The 15,805-nt window shown below is 44.9% G+C and overlaps 1 pseudogene; it reads right to left on the reverse strand.

Moving 5' to 3' along the window:
• Positions 1-10,544: 10,544 nt before the first annotated feature.
• On the reverse strand, positions 10,545-13,617 carry LOC136529609 (cysteine-rich receptor-like protein kinase 29; annotated as a pseudogene).
• Positions 13,618-15,805: the final 2,188 nt, after the last annotated feature.

A 15,805-nucleotide genomic window follows, 5' to 3' on the forward strand; every position in this document is an offset into this window, starting at 1 on the left:
CTGGAGCGTCCGGTCATCCCGAGTTTTGCCTAGTGAAGGGGCAACGGATAGTTTAGCCCGTGGGGCTATAAATAGTTTAGCCCGTTGATTCACTACAAGTTCACTTGACAAGGTTGATGATGATGCCACAAGTGTTGCACATGAATATTCTACCTTAAGCACACTTGGTGGTGATCTTGACGATGTTGGTTCATGCTCAAGCCATGATGATGATGCTACTACAAGCTCTCCTACTACACCACATTGTTTCATGTCACAAGGTGACACCAGGGTATCAAATGACAATGTGGTTGATCATGTTGATTCATATGATGAGCTTGTTAGTAGACTTGCTAGCATGACCATGTCTTTAGAAAATGAGAAAGCTAAAACATTGAAATTGGAAAATAAAAACTCATTTCTAAAGAACTCTTGTGAAGAACATAAGAAATTACTTGATGCTTTTAAATCTTCACATGATGAGCTAAAATTGAATCATGAGACACTTCTTGCATCTCATGATGAATTATTAGAACAACATGCCTCTCTAATTAAATTGTTTACAAAGAAACTTAAAAATAATGAGAGCTCATCACATGGGTCAATTGATCAATCACATATTGTTGCTAACCCTTGTGATGTAGGCAAGAAATATGTATCCACCTCTTGTGATAATTTATTAGATATGACATATTCTTCGCATATAGATACTTGTTCTACTTCTATGTCTTGTGAGACTAACCTTTTGAAGGAGAACAACGAGCTCAATGAACAAGTGAAGAAATTGAGCAACAAGTTAGAGAGGTGCTACAACTCTCAAGTCACCTTTGAGCATATGTTGAAGACTCAAAGAAACTTTGGTGACAAGAGTGGAGTCGGCTTCAAGACTAGCAAAGTCAATCATCAAGAAAGCCACAATGACATAAGTGGCATTGGCTTCAACAAGAGCAAGATCAAGGACAAAAGACGGGGCAAGAGAAGATATGAAAGAGAGATGAAGAAGCAAGAACAAGAGAAGCTCTCTCATTTCATGTGCTTCAAGTGCCATGAAGTGGGACATCTTGCAAATGGTTGCCCCAATGAAGAAAAGCTCAAGTTGAAGAAACAAGAAGAGAGGCTAAGGCATATGAAGTGCTTCAAGTGCCGCACTTGGGGTCACCTTACCTCAATGTGCCCAACCAAGCAATTGGTGAAGCAACTAAAAGAGCCTCAATCAAAGCCACAAGTTGAGCAAGAGAAGACACCCAAGAGCAAATCAAGATCAATCATGAAGATGGTGGTGACTTGATGATGAAGAAGAAGAAAACAAGAAGGGGTGGAAAGGCAAGGCATCCAATGCAAACTCAAGATGCCAAGATGATGAGCAAGAATGAAGATGAGAAGAAAGATTATGCTCACATCAAGTGCTTCAAGTGTGGAAGTATAGGACACTTTGCCTCTAAGTGTCCTACCAAGCTTGAGAAGAAGGCTCAAGCAATCCATGAGAGACAAGGCAATGAGAAGCACCACATGAGCAAAGAAGAGAAGGCTCAAGCAAAGAGAAAATGCTACTCATGCCGAGAAATGGGACACATGGCACATTCATGTCCCCTAGGTGATATTTCTAAGCCTATTTCAATTATTGATAATAATATGCTTAGAAAGAATGGTAATGGTACCTCTATGGTTACTATTGCAAAATATCCCGCTACTCATACTAAGGCGTTGCCTAAGTATGTTGCACCTAACTTGAGAGGACCCAAAATTGTTTGGGTACCATCAAAAAGTGGATAATTGTTTGTAGGTACCATCGGCATTGGAGACTTGATTCAATTGATCTCACATTGTTCATCATATGTTGAATCAAGTTATGAAGCTTAGTGCACATCCAAACCCAATGCCAAGAGAAAATTGAGAGAAGTCCAAAGTGCTATCAACATACAAGTGCTATAATTCAAGTTGTTGGTAATTCATTGGATATATTTGATGACTTGCAAATAATTGAGTTGAAGCTTGATAGTTAGATGATCATGAGCTAATCAAGGTATATCTCTTATTGATCATTTTATTTGGGTGCATATGAGTTGATTGAATTGGATAAATATGCAATGTTGCTTGCTATGAGATGATTGAATGGATAATTGATTAGTAGTCAAGTTTGGATTGAATTGTGTTGGATAAGTTCATAAGATGACATTTAGTAAGTGGATTGAATAGATTTATATCTTGTGAAAGTATTCAAACGAGTTAGTTTCAAGTTTGATTCATATTTGATGAAGTATAGCTCAAGTGATTAAAATCTGTCCTATATTGAAAATCTAACTGAGCTGTGATCTTAGCCATGTTTGAGTAAACAAAACTTATTGGATTGGCATAAAACTTGGTGTACATGCTCTAGACTTATGGTATGAGATGCTGTAGAAATTTTATGAAAATTGGATAAGAAATGCTTTGGTTTTAGAGTGGTTCTTGTCAGCTATAGTGCAACAGTTTTCAGCATGTAGCAGTGGTGGAAGAATTGAAATCTGGTAGCAATCTAGATGTCAAATGAATTTCAAATTTTTACAGCTGCTATATAAATCAGTAATGCACACCTCCACCAAATTTCGTGGTATTTGGATTTGTACTTTGGGAAATATGCTTATTTCTTTGAAGGGTACAGAATCTGCCAGAAAAGTGACAAATGTTGGATTGATCTAGAGTCACTTTGATTGAAAGGTCCTCAAGTTGGAAATATGGTTACAAGTGTTTGAGGTACCTAAGTTTGGTTTTGAGATGATCTAGAAGCATGACAAGCAAAGAGTATAAGGCTATTTGATTGCGGAGTGTACTTTGCACACTTTTGGTACTCAAGATTAAGATCAAGATCAAACTCAAGTTGAAGATGAAGTTTAAGTTCTAGATATGATTAGAGATTATTTGGTAGAAACAAAAGGGATTAAACAAGTAGAAAGAAAATGACTTAAAGAAGGAATCAAGGTTACTCATCAAGTTAAGTCCATCACTTGGATCAATCAATCAAATTATTTCAAGTGAGTGTCAAGAATGTTTCTTGGAGAGAGGTCACTTCTCCCTAGTGTAGGAGCTTGCCGCCTATGTGTAGGTGAACCAAGTGTGGTACTTGGAAGGCTAACATAGAAGTGGTGATCTGAGGAACATTTGAGATGCTTAGTTGAAGCAATCAAAAGGGTTGATCAAGAAAAGCAAGCAACACCCAAAAGAGAGCTAGTCATAATATTTCAAGTGGTATTCCAAATAATTCTCTCATGCAAGCATTGATCAAAAGATGAAGCAAGCCAACCACAACAAGAAAGTACACTTGATCATAAGTGGTATTCATTTCATATGGGTGAAGAATGGAATTCAACATGGTATCTATTAGTCTTCAGCAAGCTTATAATTGGACTTCACATTGCTATTGGAGTAATGAATTGGAATCTATGTGACTATCCTATACTCCAACATAGCAAAGGTATCATTGTAATGTGCATGATCATTTCATCCCTTACTAGTATGCAGTTAGTGCATATAGTACATGCTTCATAGGATCATGCATAACAAATGAAATATTTAAATTCATAACCTACCACTATTGCTTGAATTATTACTTGATCTAGTGGTTAGTATATGAATTTGTTCATGAGCTAGTGATCCCAAATACTTGATCTAATTTGGATTGCTAACAAGTGACAAGTACAACATTGGCAAGATAACCCTTGCAAGAGGTGTGAAGAAGCTTGTCATTGGTTCAAACCGGACTTGAAAGCTTAGGCAAATCAATTTAGTTCAAGTTAACCATAGAAGCTCATGATAGTGATAAGAGTACAAGCACAAGACAACAATGCAAATGGATATTTAGTTCATTTGTTTCAAGTGGTATCTAGGCGCAAGCATTTCTTCAAGAATCTACAAATGATGTCTAGATCAACTCATAAGTGATATCCTATAAGTGGTACTCATGAAGATAGCAAATGTTCAAGATTATTGATAAATCCAACAAGTGGTTCCATACTAGAAGATTGTTTCAAGTGATATCACATCTACACATAATATCAATCATGCAAGACGATGGTTCCACAAGTGATCCTCAACTTTAAGTGATCATCAAATGAAGAATGCATCCCTCACCTACAAGAGCTCAAGTGTATCAAATGGATGACCCATGCTATCACATAGGGGGAGGTGTCACACAAATTGATATCAAGATCAAAGATTATATGTGTGGTATCTCAAGAAGCCCTACACAAGATACAAGTAGTACAAGTTACAAGTGGTATATACAAGTGGTGTCATTCCAACAATCAAGTGATGTCTATAAAAAATGCAAGATTTAAGCCTCAACCATCTACCCCCAAATGCATACCTTTGCATCAATAAGAAGCACACCTTTTATGGAAATTTGATGACCAAGGGGGAGAGATTGTACAAAGATATGAAAGCTTTGAGATTGAGATTGTACAAGGGGGAGAGATAAGATATAAAAGCTCAAAGAAGTAGAGGTTGGACATGGATATGGACAAAGAGGGAGCGACATTGAAGAAAAGAGATGGGGTTGGACATGGACATGGACAAAGAGGGAGCAACTTTGAAGAAAAGAGATGGATCAAAATTCTTGGACAAGAGAAGCACACAAGTAGGGGGAGCAAGCTCATGAACTTTGATTGATTGCATTTGATATGTGCATATTCATGTGCTTGCTTGTATTGCATAAGCTTTCAAATTCAATATGCATGCTTGTGTGGTGTATGCTAGTTGTAGAACTTGAATGATGATTTGATAACTAGCATGCATAGGATGATAGCTAGACACTTGGTATGCTTTTCAAGTAATGCTAGTACCTTGCTTTTAATGTTGATCTCACAAGGTATCTAGTGCTTTTATTTCCAAGTGATATCTAGCTAACCATGGTGCTAAGGATGAACTTAAAGGTGCAACTCCGATTGGTACATGCTTCAAAGGTTTATTCTATACACCTTAGCATCATTTAGTAGTAATAACTCTCCCACAATTTTAATCTATGCATATGTGCGAGCTTCAAATCAAACACTCTAGCACATATGTAGGGGGAGCTAATACTACCATCTCGGGTTTGTGGTACTTGTCTAAAATCATTTAAACATGGTAAAATTGCTTGGGCAAGCAACATGAATCCAAAAGAGCTTAATTTCCATATCTTTGTAGATTTGTCATCAATTACCAAAAAGGGGGAGATTGAAAGGTCCTTGTGTGGTTTCGGTAATTGAGTGACAACCTAGGTGGACTAATTGTGTTTATGTGAGATACACATGTGATTAGTCTATAGGTACATGTGTGTGAGCAACATATGCCATGAAGGTGAAAATGGCTTGGAGATGTTGCAAAGCTCACACATGTGATGATGAAGGAGCTCATTGCAAATGAGACATGACATTGAGTCATGTGATCAAGGTGGAGAAGATCAAGACATGACTTGGCTTGATGGACCGGTTGCAAGCGTGAAGGGCAAGTTGGAGGCTTTGAAGCAATGGACCGCGTGGCAGTGAAGCTTGAGCAAGACTTGGCACCGATGGATGAAGGCAACGGTGAAAAGCAAGTGAGGTAAAGATCGATGAACCAATGTGATCACATGATGATATGAAGTGGATCATATCATTGTTGATCGTGTTGGTGCATGTGTTGCATCGACATTGGAGATGGAATGGAATGTGCAAGGCAAAGGTATAACCTAGGGCATTTCATTTCACCGGTCATAGGTGTGTAGAGAAGTTTGTGACCGGGTTTAGGATAGATGGCCGTACTATCAAGAGGGGCAAACTTATTTGCATATCGGTCATCTAGTGCCACTCAAGTGATCTAACTTTGCATCGTCGCTAGGATTGAGTGGCATGGCAAGTTGAGTGGCTAATCCTTTGGGAAATGATTGTGAAAATGCTAACACACATACACATGATGGTGTATACTTGGTGGTGTCGGCACATTTACAAAGGAGATGAAGTTGGAGTTGATGTGGATCAACTTGGCGATGAAACGGAGGCGAGAAGGGTTTGAAACTCCACTGGCGGAGTGTTCGCCCGTAGAGTGCGGATAGTCCGATGGTGCCATCGGTGCCCTATATAGAAAAGATAGGGTTTTCACAGAGTGGACCAGACACTGGTCACGTGGTGATCGGACGCTGGGGTCCTGCGTCCGGTCAGTGGTGCCAGAGAGTGTGCAGGCGTCGGTCTTCGACCGGACGCTAGCGCTAGAAGTGACCGAACACTGGCTGGGTGCGTCCGATCAGGCTGACGTATGGTGACATAGGCAACATAGAAAAGTTGGAGAAGGACCGGACGCTAACGCTACGTCCGATCGTGACCGACCGAATGTGTCCGGTCGCGACTAGTACCTTACTGGAAACGACCGAACGCTGGGGTTGCTACGTCCGGTTAGTTTGTGCAGCTGCGTTCGGTCATCACTTGACCATTGAGATCAAGTGAATGAAGTTGAATGGAGGCGACATGTGGCGAGAATCCGTTGATCGGACACTAAGGTCCTGTGTCCGGTCAATACGACCGGAGTGTCCGGTCGTCCTGAGTTTTGCCCAGTGAAGGGGTAACGGCTAGTTTAGCTTGTGGGGCTATAAATAGAAGGTGGCCTCGGCCGTGGCTAGTGCTGAGCACCTCAGGGGACTTTGTGTCCATGCTTTAAAGTGCTTGGGAGCCCTCCATCTCATATATGCTTGATAGTGATCATCCGATTGTGTGAGAGAGTGATTCTAGTGCGATTGCATCGTTAGGTTGCATCAAGTGGCACTAGGTGATCGAGTTGTAAGCCGGTGGTGCTTGTTACTCTTGGAGGTTGCCACCTCCTAGATGGCTTGGTGGTGGTCTCCGTCGAAGCCCGCAAGAAGCTTGTGCGGTGCTCTGGAGAAGAGCTTTGTGAGGGGCATTGTGCTCGCCCCGTGGGAGCCACGAAGAGCAACTCTAGTTGAGCATGTCATTGAGCTACCCTCACTTTTGGGGTTGGTTCTTGCAGTGCCCGACGTGCGTGCTTGGTGGGTGATGCCAATTAGCCACCGAACCACCAAGTGAGCGGTCGACACAACGGGACTAGCGTGTTGGTAAACATGTGAACCTCGGGAGAAAAATCACCATGTCAACCTTGTTCTTCCCGTTGGTTTGCATCCTCGTTACATAAGCTTGTAATTACTTTTTGCATACATTGTGCTTGTGTAGTTGCTTTTGTAATTAGTTAGCTTGTGTAGCTTACTAGTTACCTTCTTGCTTGTGTAGCATAGAAGTAGCTCCCTTGCGTGGCTAATTTGGTTTGTGTGACCTTGTTAGTCACATTGCCTAGTTTGTGTAGCTAAGTAATTGCGCTCTCTAATTTGACATTGGTTGCCTTGTTATTGAACATTGTTAGTGAGCATTAGGTGGCTTTGTGCTTTTGCTTACTAGCATATGTAGGAGCTCCCATGTTGCTTAAAGTACTAGTGGCATAGGTTTGTGTGACCTTGCTTCTAGAATTGGTTAGGTGAGCTCTACCTAGCCCGGCACCTTTGCTGCTTAATTAGTATCTTTGGAAGGTGCTAAGAACATAGATAGAGGGGTGTAGTCTTGGCTAGACCGATAGTTTTAATTCCGCACTTGTTTCGGTTAGCCAACACAATTAATTTTAGAAAGAACTATTCACCCCCTCTAGTCCGCCATCTTGACCTCACACGGTGGTGCCCCATCCTCCCCTCCCTCCCTTTCTCTCTCAGGCCCCTCGGTGGTGGCAAGATCGAGGTGGGCGACCAGGCGATCGCGCGACCGTCCTACGAGAGCAAGGTGGGCCTCCCGACAGGAGCGAGGCGGGCGCGCGGCACCCCGACAAGAGTGAGGCTAGCCTCCTGGCGGGCGCACGGGGCCTGGACCCCTCCTCCAGCGGCGGCAGTGTGTAGGACCTGGTCCCCTCCTCCAATGATGGCGGCACTCGTGCTGGGGAGCTGCAGATCCGGCTCTGGCACGGTGGATCCAGCTTTGGCGTGGTAGATCCGGCATGGGAGCGGCGGATCTGGCTCCAACTCGATGGATCTAGTAGGGGAGCTATGGATCTAGCTCAGGGACATCTAGATCCGATGTGCAGCCGTGGTAGCATGTGGATGGGCTAGGCAGGCCCGTGGATGGGCTCACCGGGCTTATCCACAGGTTTTCTTTTTTGTTTTTTTATTCGATTAACTGAGGCGGGCAGGGCAACTGCCTCAGTTAAGGCCATGATTAACCGTGACTTTTCGGCCGAGGCGGTTGCAAAAACCACCTTGGTTAACCTTTTTTGCCCGCCTCGGTTAAGTTTCATGTAGTAGTGCCCTTTCCCCTCATATAGGGTCGAGGTGGCGGACCAGAGGGGGGTGAATAGTCCTTTCTATAATTCATCACGCCGGCTAACCGAAATAAATGCGAAATTAAAACTATCGGTCTAGCCAAGACTACACCCCTCTATCTAAGTTATCAAGCACCTTGAAAAGATCCTAAACAAGCAACTAAGGTGTCGGGCTAGCTAGAGCTCACCTGACCAATTCTACGAGCAAGGTCACATAAACCTATGACACTAATACTTCAAGCACGGGGGAGCTCCTACACAACTAGTAAGCAAGAGCACAAAGCTCCTAAGCTCACTAGCAATACTTAATGCAGGATTAGAAAGCGCAAATTACTTAGCTATACAAACTAAGCAATGTGACTAACAAGGTTACTAAAACTAAATTAGGCACACAAGGGAGCTGCTTCTATGTTACACAAGCAAGAAGGTAACTAGCAAGCTACTAAAGCTAAACTAGTCACAGGAGCAACTACACAAGCACAATGTAAATGAAATTAAATACAAGCTTGTGTGACGGAAATGCAAAACAACGGGATGACAAGGTTGAAACGATGATTTTATTCTGAGGTTTACGTGCTTGCCAACACGCTAGTCCTTGTTGTGTTGACCGCTCACTTAGTGGTTCGGCGGCTAATTGGCATCACCCGCCAAGCCCGCACGTCGGGCACCGTAAGAACCTACCCCAAAAGTGAGGGTAGCTCAATGACACACTCTACTAGAGTTGCTCTTCGCGGCTCCCACGGGGTGAGCACAATCCCCCTCACAAATCACTTCTTCGGAGCACCGCACAATCTTCTTTGCATGCTTCAACAAAGATCACACCACCAAGCCATCTAGGAGGTGGCAACCTCCAAGAGTAACAAGCACCACTGGCTTGCAACTCGATCACCTAGTGCCACTCGATGCAATCACTCAATGCAACGCACTAGAAATCACTCACTTCGCAATTGGATAGCACTCTTGCAAGCACAAGTGAGTTATAGGGCTCTCAAACCAAGCACACACAAGGGCAACACATTCCCAAGGTGCTCAACCAGCCAAGTGCCCGAGCTCCACCTCTATTTATAGCCCCCAAGCCAAATAGAGCCGTTGAAGAAAAGTTGCACTTTCTGCGAGGGCACCAGACACGACGATGCGGTCACCGGACATGGGGTGGCGGTGCCCCCCAACGGTCGAATCCAACAGCTAGCTTGACTAGCCATGGTCACCGGACAGGGGGTGGCAGTGCCACTCCGGCCAACACCCTAAAAACTCTTCTCTCTAGAAAAATAGGGCGGTGCACCGCCGTCACCATGGCGGTGACCATGGTGGTGACCAGCCCACTTCCCTTGCTCTCCGTCGAAAAGCGGCCGTGGCATCGGACAGCACCCGGCGGTGCACTGCCCTCATGATGGCGGTGTACACCGTCACTTCCGGTGACCACCCTGACTCCTGCTACGCTCGGCCAAGTCCAGGTGGGCACCGCCCTAGGGCTGGCGGTGCCACCGGACAACCAGTGGTCGTGCCCTCAGGGCAACACGCTGCTCTCGGCCTCCTAGCCAGTCACTGCCATAGGGGTGGCAGTGCACTGGACAAGGGGTGGCGGTGCCACCCAGGCAGCACCCCGAGCCCGGTTTCGCCTCCACTTCTTCACCAACTTCTTCACCTTTGCAAATGTGCTAACACCACCAAGTGATCACCACCTTATGCACGTGTATTAGCTTTTCACAAATATTTTTCCAAAGGACTAGTCACTCAATTCACCACGCCACTCGATCCTAACACGTATGCAAGGTTAGATCGCTCAAGTGGCACTAGATGACCGATATACAAACAAGTTTGCTCCTCTTAATAGTACGGCCATCTATCCTAAACCCGGTCATGCACTTCTCTACATAACCTTTGACCGGTGAAATGAAATGCCCTAGGTTATACCTTTGCCTTACGCATTCCACTTCATCTCCTTCGGTGTCGATGCAACACATGTACCCACCAATCACCAAATGATATGATCCACTTCATATCATCACGTGACCATATTGGTTCATCGATCTTGACTTCACTTGCTCTTCACCGTTGCCTCAGTCCATCGGCGCCAAGTCATCACTCAACCTGCCCTTCACACTTATAACCGATCCGTCAAGCCAAGTCTTGTCTTGATCTTCTCCACCTTGATGGTCGTAGCCTAAGCATGGATAGAGGGGGTACAAAGAATACAATGAATTTATGTGCATAAAATATATATTTTATCAACGTGATAAACTGAGTTACTTACTTTATCTGTCCCATAGTACTGTACTATATTCTCATGCTCAAACTGGAGTACCCCTTCGGTTAAGCTGGCTTTTACTCGTTGCTGCCCTCATAGACCGTACCAAACGAACCACTGCCCAGGAGTACCCCTCGGCGCCATGACCGGATCTTCCTCCTAAACCTCCCATTTGGTGAGATACAGAACCTGGATTCGACGGTCCTACTTGAAGTCTCGTCACCGTTGGGCGACGATAGCGAAGAATCAGCAGTCCAGAACTCGGACGACTCCCCGACACTAGGGTCTTCCACCGCATTCTCCACCTCGTCCTTGTCCACCGCATCCTGGTGTCCAAACCGACGGGCAGGTGTACTCGCCGGCGCGCGCTCTGGCTCATCCGGCGTGAACGACCGCATGACATCCCGCGTGGATCCCGCCCCTAAGACAACCGGCACCGCCATCGAGGGTGGCGGCTTGATCAGCGGTGGCGGGCGCACGCCCTTGATTCCTCCGTCCCCAGCTGCCGCACTCTTCACATCTGGCCGGGTGAGCGCGGGGGTGGGGGGATCAGAGCTGGGGCACAGGGCCTTGTGCGCCTCCCAATCGGTAACCGGGGTGGCGAAGTCGTCGGGCCCGGATAAAGCCGAGGCTTTGGCCGAGGGGGCGGAGGTCCCAGCCCCCGTCGCCGCTGCCACCGAGGGCGCGGACCCAGCGACAGCGAGCGAGGCCGCCGATCCAACTCCAGGCGAGCGATAGCGTGTATCTCCTCATCTTTCTTGATGATTGGCATTCCTTCTTTTCTGCCGCCTTTCTGCCCCTGAAGTCTACGCTTTCTGTTCGGCGAAGCATCTTGATAACTTGGTCTATTGTTGGTCTTTTCCACCGATCAAGTTTCACGTAGTCCAGACCTATCTGAATGCATCTTCTTATTTGCTGGTAATGTGATATATATCTGAGCGATTTTTGCTGCCTATCTCTCCAGTTCTTTAATACCTGAAAAAAAAAATACAGAGGAAAAAGAGTAACATCATCTCTCTAAAGAAAGTGTTTCCGCCTTGAAATCTGAAATTAGTTTTCTTATTACAAGCTCAGTAAATTCCTTGGAAGATATTCCGGTCTCACTCTCATCTGGATAGTCCCTCTGTCCTGTCACTATCTCTATGATTATTACACCCAAACTGAATATGTTCGACTCTGTTGAGATTAAACCTCTGTTTATGTATTCTGGCGCCATGTAACCCCTGCATTGCAACACGGGTTTGAAGCCTTGAGACAACTATAGAATATTCGTTTTAGCAATCTCCAAAACAAGCTATCAATAGCCATTTGACTCACAATGTTCCCTCACGACTCATTGTCCAAGTCCAAGTTTTTTCGTCACTGAAGAGTCGAGACAAGCCAAAGTCCGCAATTTTAGGCACCAAATTGTTGTCGAGCAATATGTTTGCAGGTTTCAGATCCATGTGAATAATGGGGGCATTAGGTCGCCATGCTTCATGGAGATAATGTAAGCCATAACAAATGCCCTCGATTATTTTGTACCGTGTCTCCCAAGTAAGTCCAGAAGATTCGTCTGCATTTGTACCACACCATTATTAAAGTGTTATATGATTGATAAATGGGCATACTGAGACCACATAGACTACAGTCTCAAGTAATAGAAAATGAACAAGATAAGACCATATTGAATTGTTATACCTGAAAGATACTCACGAAGGTTTCCTTTAGGCATGCATGTACTCCAAACAAAGCAACCTTTCCGATTTCTCAGGCCAAATGTATTTCCCATTGTATTCAACATATTTATTCTCTGTTTCAGAACACAGCCTACAAGTAGCACTATATTTGGGTGTTTAAGCCTCATAAGATGGTATGCTTCATTCTCAAATTGTTTATCCTTATAACTCCAGGCATTGACGAATTAAGTTTCTTCACAGCAATCGTTTCACCATTTGGTAGCACTCCCTGTTTAAACTCTCTTATATTAAAAGAGGCGAGTCTCTGAATAGTCTTGTGACATATTTGATGACAGGTCCGAAATATGTGATTGAATCTTACCTTATATACTGTGCCAAAACCACCTTCACCAAGTAGCCGATCATCAGAGAAGTTGTTTGTGATGTTTCTCAAATATTCTAAGGGTAGATTGCGTGGTCCTGAACTTCCATGTCGTAACATGCTCTCCAGCATATCACAACTGCTGAACTCACTGCCCATTTCCTTTTGAGCAAAATCCTGACTTCAAAATCAGTTTCACAAACATCTGTTTGTCTTCCCCAGTGTGCAGGATGCCTTCAGCAAATCATAAAACTTCTGTATGAATGGTTTCACCAAACCAAGAAAGCTGTATAAAAGAAGACAAGATAAGTTATGTCAAAATACTCGAGCAACCACAAAGACAAGTTGTTAGTTCTACTGTACTCGTCGTGATAAATAGTTACACAAAGAGTATAATTTGTCTTTTTCAGCTTGTTTTTTCAGTTGGAACAATATTTTTCTCTCACGACAAATCAGCCGGAACAGTGTTTTGACTTGTTTTTTCAGCGAAGCGAACGGGGCCTAAAGGTTATTACCTTCAAAAAGAGTAAGGCTAGGAATTGCATCTCCTCTATAAATAAATAATTAAATACCCCAACATGCAGCTACACAACTTCAGTTGTATATATGTACTAAGCTCCAAGTAGACTCCTCTTAAGTATAGCTGAAAAAACAAATCCATCATCTGGTAGTTAGATGAATACCCAAGGAAAAGTTTTGAAGGGCAGTACTCTGCTGCGGTGCAGCCGTGCAGCTGCTACTCATCTAGAAAGCAAAGATCTGTGTTGAAAGAAGCTAGCAGCCCAATACTATGAGAACCAACTAACTCTCTTTAGAGTACGAGCCAACTAATTTTTGGATCTGAACAGCGTTCATACTTCAAAGCATGGACAGTCGGATAGCAAGGTTATGCTTCAAGGTCCAAAATCATTTTTCTTTTCAAGAAACAAGATGCTCAAACACTCGGATAGCAAGGTTTAAGACAACCTGGAGAAGACATAAGGCCTGGGATGCTGCATCTGGAAAAGATGGACAAGCCCGTTAAAGCAATTAAGAAGAAAGTTCCCTGCGCTGAGTAGACCAAATGGCCGATGAGGCAATGTCATAGAGGCGAGCAGTACGAGTGGTTGTGACTTGTCGTTGACATCAGACAAACCCAAAAGGGTAGGGATGGAAACTGAGGGGCCCCTTTGGATTACATGATTTTTTTCCGTTTTCTGCGTTTTTCGTGTGAAAATGAACTGATTTCTTCATGTACAATTCTTACATTCCAAAGAGGCCAATATATTCTACATTGTCCGATTTCTCATTCAACAAAGCAGCATTCAAGTTCGAAATATTTGTATTGATGCGAAAAGTGAAATCACAAATGGACGTAGATATACCTGTATCCACGAATTGAACCATAGCTCAGCAGTTAGGTTCATTACGGTGGAACATGTACACTTGGGTGTCAGTGGATGCGATGATTTCGTTAAACTCAAGATTTGTCGTCTGTTGGAGATGATTAGAGTATGTGCACGTAAGTTTATAGAGGTGGGTGTACGTGCGTGCATGTACGTGAGCTTACGTTTGTATTGTGTTTGAGAAAAAGAAAGATATATCGGTACCAGAAAATAAAAAGAAGACGTATATTGTAACACCTCTGGTGTTATGAGCTCGTTTAGCGCCGTGACTTAGGCCTAAGAAAAATTTTCGAAACGAGTTTCTCGGATTTTTGATTTAAAACGTACTTGCCGTTATAAGGGAATCGTGTGTGACTTAGTTTTGTGGACTCGAATCAACGCCAAGTTAAATTGCTTAGTACGTAAAGATATTTAAGAATGCCCGATAACGATTCTAGCAAGTAAGTGACGAATGGTATGTTCTATTAGATTAAGTATGAAAAGCGACTTTTATAAATAAAAATAAAATCCATTAATAAATAGAACGATATATATATATATATCTTTTGAATCTAATTTAAATTCGAGCTTTGTTGAGGCTAATCTCACGCTGGCTAGTCACATCGGGACGTGGTTTGCGTGCAGGGTCTTGTCGCCGCTGTAGCTCGTACTGCGCTGGCAACGCACTGCATTGCTCCATCCGTCGTCTTGCTACTGCGGCTGGCCGAGACCTGCGGCACTGCTGCCATCCTGGCCGATTGAATACGGTGGTGCGTTTCCCCGCTCAGAATCAATCATCGGATTTCTTCATGTCACGCCGTGTTGTCGGGCCCCGTCGCCGGGTTGCTGCTCTCTCTCCCTCGCATCCTTTCTCAGAGAGTGTTTTAAAGAAAGTTGGTCAGGCTGCTGCTGCCGTGTACTGCTTTGTTTGGATTTTCCCCAGGAGAGCACGTTGTTCTGTCCCTACCACGTCGGGTCCTTTTACTTCCCTGTGCACGCACAGGTGTGCTGCTGCCAGCCACGCTGCGCCGTCCCATCCTGCCCCCACGTCCGTGCTCTGGCCGCGTACGACGTTGCCTACCTCGCGTTGTCTCCTCATCCCTTTTCTTCTCTGCTGCCGAAGGGAGGCGTCCCAAATCCTGCTCGCCCTTCTCGCCCGCGTCGGTGCCGGTCCTTCCCCGCGCGAGTCCCCACGGCCGCTCTGGACTGCTGCTGCGCCCGCACGCGCTGCCCCTTCCTTCTCCGCGCTGGACTGCGGCGCCGCCCCTCCCTTCCCCGCTCCTCGCCATCGCAGAGTGCCCGGTCGAGCCGCAACCGCCCGCAGCACCTCGCCGCTCCCCTTCCGCTCACCGAAGCCGCGCGTGGCTTCGCCTCGACTCACTCCCCCACGCCCGCCGTGGCCGCTTCCATCGCCGCTACCGCCCGCGCCACCTTCCCCTTTCCTGCCCTCGCCAGCCGCACTGCCCCACAACATCTGCCCAGGGCTGCGCCCGCAGTCGCCCGTGCCTGCGCCGTCGAGAAGCCGCGCCTCGCCAGCTGTTGTCCACGCCGCCGTCGTCGTCGCCAACCGTCGCGCGCGCGTCCGTCCCCGCCTAGGCCTGCCTGCCGCTGAACCTGGCCGAGCGGGCTGCTGGGGCAGTTTAGTGCCCGTCGGCCCTTTCCATTTCCGAAATGCTTTTCTAAAATAAGTTTCTAGTTTAACTTGTAAAATCAATATAAAACTGTATAGGAATTCAAAAATTGTAAAACCAATTTTGTTTAATTCTAAAATCATGATCTATCTATTAGCGTAATTGGTTCATCTAGTTTTAAAATATTTCCAAAGTTGCTCTAATTATGCTTAATATTGTTAAAATGTAAATTTGTAGGAATTTTC

This window comes from Miscanthus floridulus, chromosome 19, assembly GCF_019320115.1.
Source record: "Miscanthus floridulus cultivar M001 chromosome 19, ASM1932011v1, whole genome shotgun sequence".
NCBI classification, from domain to species: Eukaryota; Viridiplantae; Streptophyta; class Magnoliopsida; order Poales; family Poaceae; genus Miscanthus; species Miscanthus floridulus.